Genomic DNA, 7,524 nt, shown 5'->3' with positions numbered 1-7,524 from the left:
AACTCCTGGAATGTTGGAAATCTGAATCCAATTCTGAGTCCTGAATCTATCTGTCAAGACTATTAAAAAATGCCAGGGAAAATAATGCTCCTTCACTGAAAGGCACATATTATGGGTCTATCTCTGATACACAGCTACTGGGCTCTAGCTTTCAAGTCTACAGAAGTCTGGGACTGCTCTTTGCATAGCGTGCAGCTTGCTGTCAAAGAAAGGGGAAAGGATTTCCATCCAGCTCTGGGTGCTGGTTTGAACACACACGCTATTTATGAATAAATTCTTACTTTCATATTCCCCACTTAAATCCTTGCCTGTTGGAAAAACAAAAAGCTGAAGGGAGCATATTAAAGGCAGAGGTGGATCAGTAGCATATGATAATTACTTGAAGAATTTCCAAAATGGGCTAACTGCTCATACACATACTCAGTCCATGGAAATGGCTTTGAAAGGGGTCATTATAAATATGCAGTAACACAGTGCGCTAGCCAACAGTTTTGCACAGTTAGGCTCCTGTTCTGCTCTCAGATGTATGCACTGAAGACGATGGGAATTGCACTACGTGAAAAGGGATAGAAACCAGTTTTCTGGAGGCACTTAGACATGTGAATGCCAATACCAATTTAATGTTAAAACAAGCAGACCAAGGCAATCCAAGCCATCTGCATTGATGGTGCTGATGAAAACCTTTGCCTTCAGCTCGTCTGCACTGAGGATTGTTGTAATACCAGTTGTGCAGTGTTCCAACTACAACTTGCACAAACCCCTCCTGTTGTTATTATTGTTTCCATTATCTGAATGAGTGCAGTTTCTGTTTCCTTCCTTCCGCTTCCCTTGTGCACAGCAGTGACCACAGCATAGTAGCACTCCTAAGAATTTCCCAACTGCCATCAACCTTCCAAGCCCAAGTGGAGCTTCACGAGATAAAAGACCATCACCCATTCCCAGTTCCTGTCTGTACTGCATTGTAAACCATAGTAAAAACAATGAGGAGGACTTGTGGCACCTTAGAGACTAACAAATTTATTTGGGCGTAAGCTTTTGTGGGCTAAAACCCACTTCATAGATGCATGGAGTGGAAAATACAGTAAGCAGAATATATTGGCTCTGTCAATCTGTTTCTTCGCTTCAATAGGTGGGTATTGTAGTTTTAAGAATGCTTGATAGAGATCCTGTAGGTTTGTCTCTGACTGAGGGATTGGAACAAATGCAGTTCTATCTTAGAGCTGGCTGTAGACAATGGATCGTGTGATGTGGTCTGGATGAAAGCTGGAGGTATGTAGGTAAGTATAGTGGTCGGTAGGTTTCCAGTATAGGGTGGTGTTTATGTGACCGTCACTTATTTGCACTGTAGTGTCCAGGAAGTGGATCTCTTGGAGCCAGAAGAGTACCCAGAAGTTACCTACTACAGGACAGGCCCAACAAAGAAAGTAACAGAACGCCACTAGCCATCACCTTCAGCCCCTAACTAAAACCTCTCCAGCGCATCATTAAGGATCTACAACCTATCCTGAAGGATGATCCCTCACTCTCACAGACCTTGGGAGACAGACCAGTCCTCGCTTACAGACAGCCCGCCAACCTGAAGCAAATACTCACCAGCAACTACACACCACACAACAAAAACACTAACCCAGGAACCTATCCCTGCAACAATCCCCGTTGCCAACTCTGCCCACCATATCTACTCAAGGGACACCATCACTGGACCTAACCATATCAGCCACACCATCAAGGGCTTTGTCAAGGTTCCTTCCCCACTCTGAACTCTAGGGTACAGATGTGGGGACCTGCACGAAAGACCCCCTAAGCTTATTCTTACCAGCTTAGGTTAAAAACTTCCTCAAGGTACAAACTTTGCCTTGTCCTTGAACCCTATGCTGCCACCACCAAGCGTGTTAAATAAAGAACAGGGAAAGAGCCCACTTGGAGACGTCTTCCCCACAAAATATCCCCCCCAAGCCCTACACCCCCTTTCCTGGCAAAGGCTTGATAAAAGTCCTCACCAATTTGCATAGGTGAACACAGACCCAAACCCTTGGATCTTAAGAACAATAAAAAAGCAATCAGGATCTTAAAAGAAGAATTTTAATTAAAGAAAAAGTAAAAGAATCACCTCTGTAAAATCAGGATGGTAAATACCTTACAGGGTAATCAGATTCAAAACATAGAGAATCCCTCTCTGCAATACCTTAAGTTACAAAAAGACACAAAAACAGGAATATACATTCCATTCAGCACAGCTTATTTACCAGCCATTTAAACAAAAGGAAATCTAATGCATTTCTAGCTAGATTACTTACTAATTTAACAGAAGTTCTGAAGAACATTCCTGACCTGGTCCCGGCAAAAGCATCACACAGACAGACTTTTTGTCCCCCCCCCCTCCAGCTTTGAAAGTTACTTGTCTCCTCATTGGTCATTTTGGTCAGGTGCCAGCGAGGTTATCCCAGCTTCTTAACCCTTTACAGGTGAAAGGGTTTTGTCTCTGGCCAGGATGGATTTTATAGTTCTGTATACAGAAAGGTGGTTACCCTTCCCTTTATATTTATGACAGGCTTGTTCACCTGCACATCTACCAATGTGATATATGCCATCATGTGCCAGCAATGCCCCTCTGCCATGTACATTGGCCAAACTGGACAGTCTCTATGCAAAAGAATAAATGGACACAAATCAGACGTCCAGAATTATAACATTCAAAAACCAGTAGGAGAACACTTCAATCTCCCTGAACTTTGACTTCAATAACAGACTTAGAAGTGGCAATTCTTCAACAACAAAACTTCAAAAACAGACCCCAATGAGAAACGGCAGAACTGGAATTAATTAGCAAGCTGGACACCATCAAATTAGGCCTGAATAAAGCCTGGGAGTGGATGGATTGCTACAAAAACTAAAAACTAATTTCCCCATGCTTATTTCCCCCTACTGTTACTCACACCTTCTTGTCATCTGTTTGAAATGGGACACCCTGATTATCACTACAAAAGTGATTTTTCCTCCTGTTGATAATAGCCCACTTCCACTTTAATTGACTTGTCTTGTTAGAACTGACTCCTCATTTGGTAAGGCAATTCCCATCTTTTCACGTACTGTGTATATATTTCTGCCTACTGTATTTTCCACTTCATGCATCAGATGATATGGGTTTTAGCCCACGAAAGCTTATGTCCAAATAAATGTGTTAGTCTCTAAGGTGCCACAAGTCCTCCTCGTTTTTGCTGATACAGACTAACACTAACACAGACTAACACAGCTACCACTCTGAAACCTGTAAACCATAGTGCCTCCTCACCAATAAGAGCTTCCTTATGATTCAAGACTCATCAACATGCACAAAACTTGCAGGGTTTCCCACGAGGGACATACAGTATAGAAAGGCCATTAGTAGCAAACTACACAATGGCTGACCGCATTTCTAGCTAGACCGCTCTTCCATTTCCTAATTTCCTTGAGTGCTAATCTCAAGATAACAGAGACTTGTACAGCCACAATAACATTATCTTTGTGTTATAATATCTTTCCCTTTGTCCTCAAATACTAATTCACAGTACGTTTAATTATTCACACCAGGTTGACTGTTTAGAAGATTATTCATCTCTGATTCTAGTTATAAACACGTTATCACTGCAGAAAAGTTTTTCTTTAAAAAAGGAAGAATTTTTCCAAAATTAATTTATGTGCCAGCTTCAACTTTAATAGGTCTTCTTGATGTAATCATTCCGAGCTAAATATTCCAAGTAATCAATCAAAGCAGTGGAACTAATTTTGTACCTGTCACTTTTGATTTTTCCAATAAAAAATGAGCATTTTACTCACCGTGCTGTTGTGATTCAAGCTCTTAAAGCCTTCATTCAACTTGCATCAAAGCTTCAGAGACATACTTGAAAATCAGAAGAGATGGCACAAATTGCAGAGAAACTAAAACAGATTGATTTTTTGGGGAATAAAAGAAACCTCTTGTTATTTTCTATGAGTCTTTAGAGCTGTCGCCACAAAGCCTTATAATTTTTCCTTCTTCCTCTACCCAAACACCTAGAATGCCTTAGTAACTCCATGCATACAAAAAAAACATACCATTTTAAAAGTTTGTGTATTATTGAGACTTCAATAGATCAACGTTCTACTAGCAGAGGCCCAAAGAACTGATCTCACAACATGGCCCTTGAAGGCAGACGCTCGTAACAGCCTCGGGGAGAAAGAAAGAATCCTCTATTGCTTCCTCTCCAGGGCAGAAAAGGCTTCCGGCACACTGTTTTGAGCCAGATTACCTTTAGAACAATTTACCTGTTGGAGGAAGCTGAAAATGGGAGATTATCTGGCTGCACGGTCGGTTCCCCTCGGTGTAAAGATGGCTGGAGAGGATCATCCTGGAGAAGAACCAGCCCATTAAACACTGCAGCGGTGGCAGCTATTGTTCAAAATACATGTATGCTGCCTTTTCCTTCAGCAAGGGCTGAGGGTTACAGGAATACCCAGCTGTGTAAATTGTTCATTTGAATTATGTATGGTGAGTAAAATCCCAGCCATGTTTCATAGATTCATAGATATTTAGGTCAGAAGGGACCATTATGATCATTTAGTCTGACCTCCTGCACAATGCAGGCCACAGAATTTCACCCACCACTCCTGCAAAAAACCTCTCACCTATGTCTGAGCTATTGAAGTCCTCAAATCGTGGTTTAAAGACTTCAAGGAGCAGAAAATCCTCCAGCAAGTGTTGAAGTAAAATGGTAAAATGGTAAAATTCCCATTGATTCCAGCAGGGTTAGGATTTCACCTATGAAGTTTTCTCCTCTTCCTCCTTGCATGGTATGCAAACTGTGGATTATGAACCAGAAACTACGGCTTAAAAAAAACCAGACAGGCTACCATCAGACATAGACGAAATAACGCACAATATGCAGTTATGTGAGCACAGTAACCATGGGCTTGATTCTCCTTTACTCTGAGACTGCTTTACATCAGTATAAAGGGGCCTTTCTGTAAATGACAGTCAGGCCCATAACTCTCTATTCTGAGCAGTTTCTTCTTGTACACTAGTTCTACACCAACATGACTGCACATTGAGATAGCACAGATTTCGCCTGCACTTGGAATAGGAAATAACTATGGTCGCTGTAGACAAACGCTGTCTTTTTAAGCGTGTTCACAGTACATTATAATAATAATCATTGCAACATCTCCAGCCAGTACTTCCATGACGGAGAAGTGACTGACAGGCCTCAGTGTTACTGTTGCTCTTCTCTGTTATCTTCACTTCCAAGATCATAGAAGTTTGATGCAGGAAGCATATAATTAGCTGTGAGATTTAGAAGTCAGGGCAGAAAAGGCTTAAGGTGTCAATCAAGAGCTGCTTACTTTAGTCCCAGCCGCATCCTGACTCATTGAAACTCCTTGCTGCCTTATCTTGGTTTATTGTGTCTATCCAGGGAACAGATTGTATTGGAAAGGTTTGAAGTCAGTGATAACCTTGGGGCACTGGAAGGGCGAGTAAAGCATAAGAAACAGAGAATTAGCATGCTTCTGTTTTTGCAAAAGAGTTTGAATATTCCATGGCTGCTTTGTTCATGGAGGTCAGCAATAGGCTGCTCCTTTCTCTCTCAGCTCAGAACTTCCTTTATTCAACTTTAAAATGGACAGTGACAATTTAAGAGCCATGTTAGAAACCGACAAATTTCCTTGCAGATGTACCTTTGGATTATTAAAATAAAAGTCAAATTTTCTCAGTGTTGTTTTACTTTTGCTGTTTCTCTCAGCTTGGACAAAGCAACCTCAGTGAAGTCAGCTTCACTTTTGTGTATAATAATAATAACTTGCTCTTATGCAGGGCTTTTCATCAGTAGTGCTCAATGTGCTTTACAAAGGAGATTACTACTATTATCCCCATTTTACAGATGGGGAAACTGAGGCACAAGGAGGTGAAGTAACCTGGCCAAGGTCAACCAGCAGGCAAGTAGAACAGCTGGGACTATAATCTAGGTCTTCAAAGTCACAATCCAATGCCTTATTCACTAGGCTATATTGACTGTCCCATAGTAAGTTTCACTTTCAGGTTCTCGGGACTAAAATGTTTGGGGTGCACCCACCATAGGACAGTTTTAAAAAAATATTTCCATTGGCTACCTTAAACCAGTGTTTCTGAAACATTTCAGGTTGGCCACCCCTTATTCAAAGTCAAAATTTTTCACAATCCCTTTACATTTATTTTATTATAAAAGTGAGAGTAAAAAATTGTATCCATGTCAGGGTTCCCTCCCCACTCTGAACTCTGGGGTACAGATGTGGGGCCCCACATGAAAGACCCCCCTAAGCTTATTTCTACCAGCTTAGGTTAAAAACTTCCCCAAGGCACAAATCCTTTCCTTGTCCTATATTGCTGCCTCCACCAAGTGATTTAGACAAAGATTCACAAAAAAGGACCACTTGGAGTTCCTATTTCCCCAAAATATCCACCCAAACCTCTTCACCCCCTTTCCTGGGGAGGCTTGAGAATAATATACCAACCAATTGCCTTTACTAAAAGTACAGACCAGACCCTTTGATTTTTAGTTTCCTAAAGATAATCAATCAGGTTCTTAAAAGAAGAACTTTATTATAAAGAAAAAAGTAAAAGAAGCACCTCTGTAAAACCAGGATGGAAGATAATTTTACAGGGTAATAAAAAGATTTAAAACACAGAGGATTCCCCTCTAGGCTCAACTTCAAAGTTACAAAAACAGAAATAAACCTCCCTCTTAAAATTCACAAGCTAAAACAAAAGATACTCTAACGCATTTCCTTGCCTTTACTTACAATTTCTGTAATTTTAGATGTATTATTTCAAGTATCTTTGTAGGAGCTGGTTTACCTGCTTGGTCTCTCTCTCTCTGTCCTGAGAGGGAACAAACAAAGACAGCAGAAACAAAACCTCCCCCCCCCAGATTTGAAAGTATCTTCTTTCCCCATTGGTCCTTCTGGTCAGGTGCCAACTAGGTTAATTGAACTGATTAACCCCTTACAGGTAAGTGATTCTGTACCTCTGGCCAGGAGGGATTTTATGTACTGCATACATAAAGTTGTTACCCTTCCCTTTATATTTATGACAATCCATAATAACAATGATCAGTTTATATAATTCATTGGTGTGTATTTTGAGAGGTTGACAAAGAACACTTGACCTTGATGAGGGAGGGTATGAGGGGAGCAAGATTTTCTTGGCTTTAGATGGTAATAAAATTTTCAATGCATCACAACGGGCAATTGCCTTTTGTGACCTCCTAAAGGATGGGACCCACCCGTTGAGAAACACTGACTTCTATAGAAACATTTCTACTGCATGACAAAGCTTGTATTCATAAAATCTAAATTTGGGGCCTGATTTGAGTGCAGTTGTCAGGGCCAGGTCATGGGCAGTTTGTGGGCACAAAGTGAGCTGCTCGGTTTCAGACCCAAGGTCAGAGATCAGTTCAGGGCCAGAGCAGATCAAACTGCAAAGTCAGAGTCCATTATCCAACTGAGAGCATGGAATGAGAATCAGGGTGAGGC

This window comes from Lepidochelys kempii, chromosome 9, assembly GCF_965140285.1.
Source record: "Lepidochelys kempii isolate rLepKem1 chromosome 9, rLepKem1.hap1, whole genome shotgun sequence".
NCBI classification, from domain to species: Eukaryota; Metazoa; Chordata; order Testudines; family Cheloniidae; genus Lepidochelys; species Lepidochelys kempii.
This window is presented reverse-complemented; position numbering follows the sequence as displayed.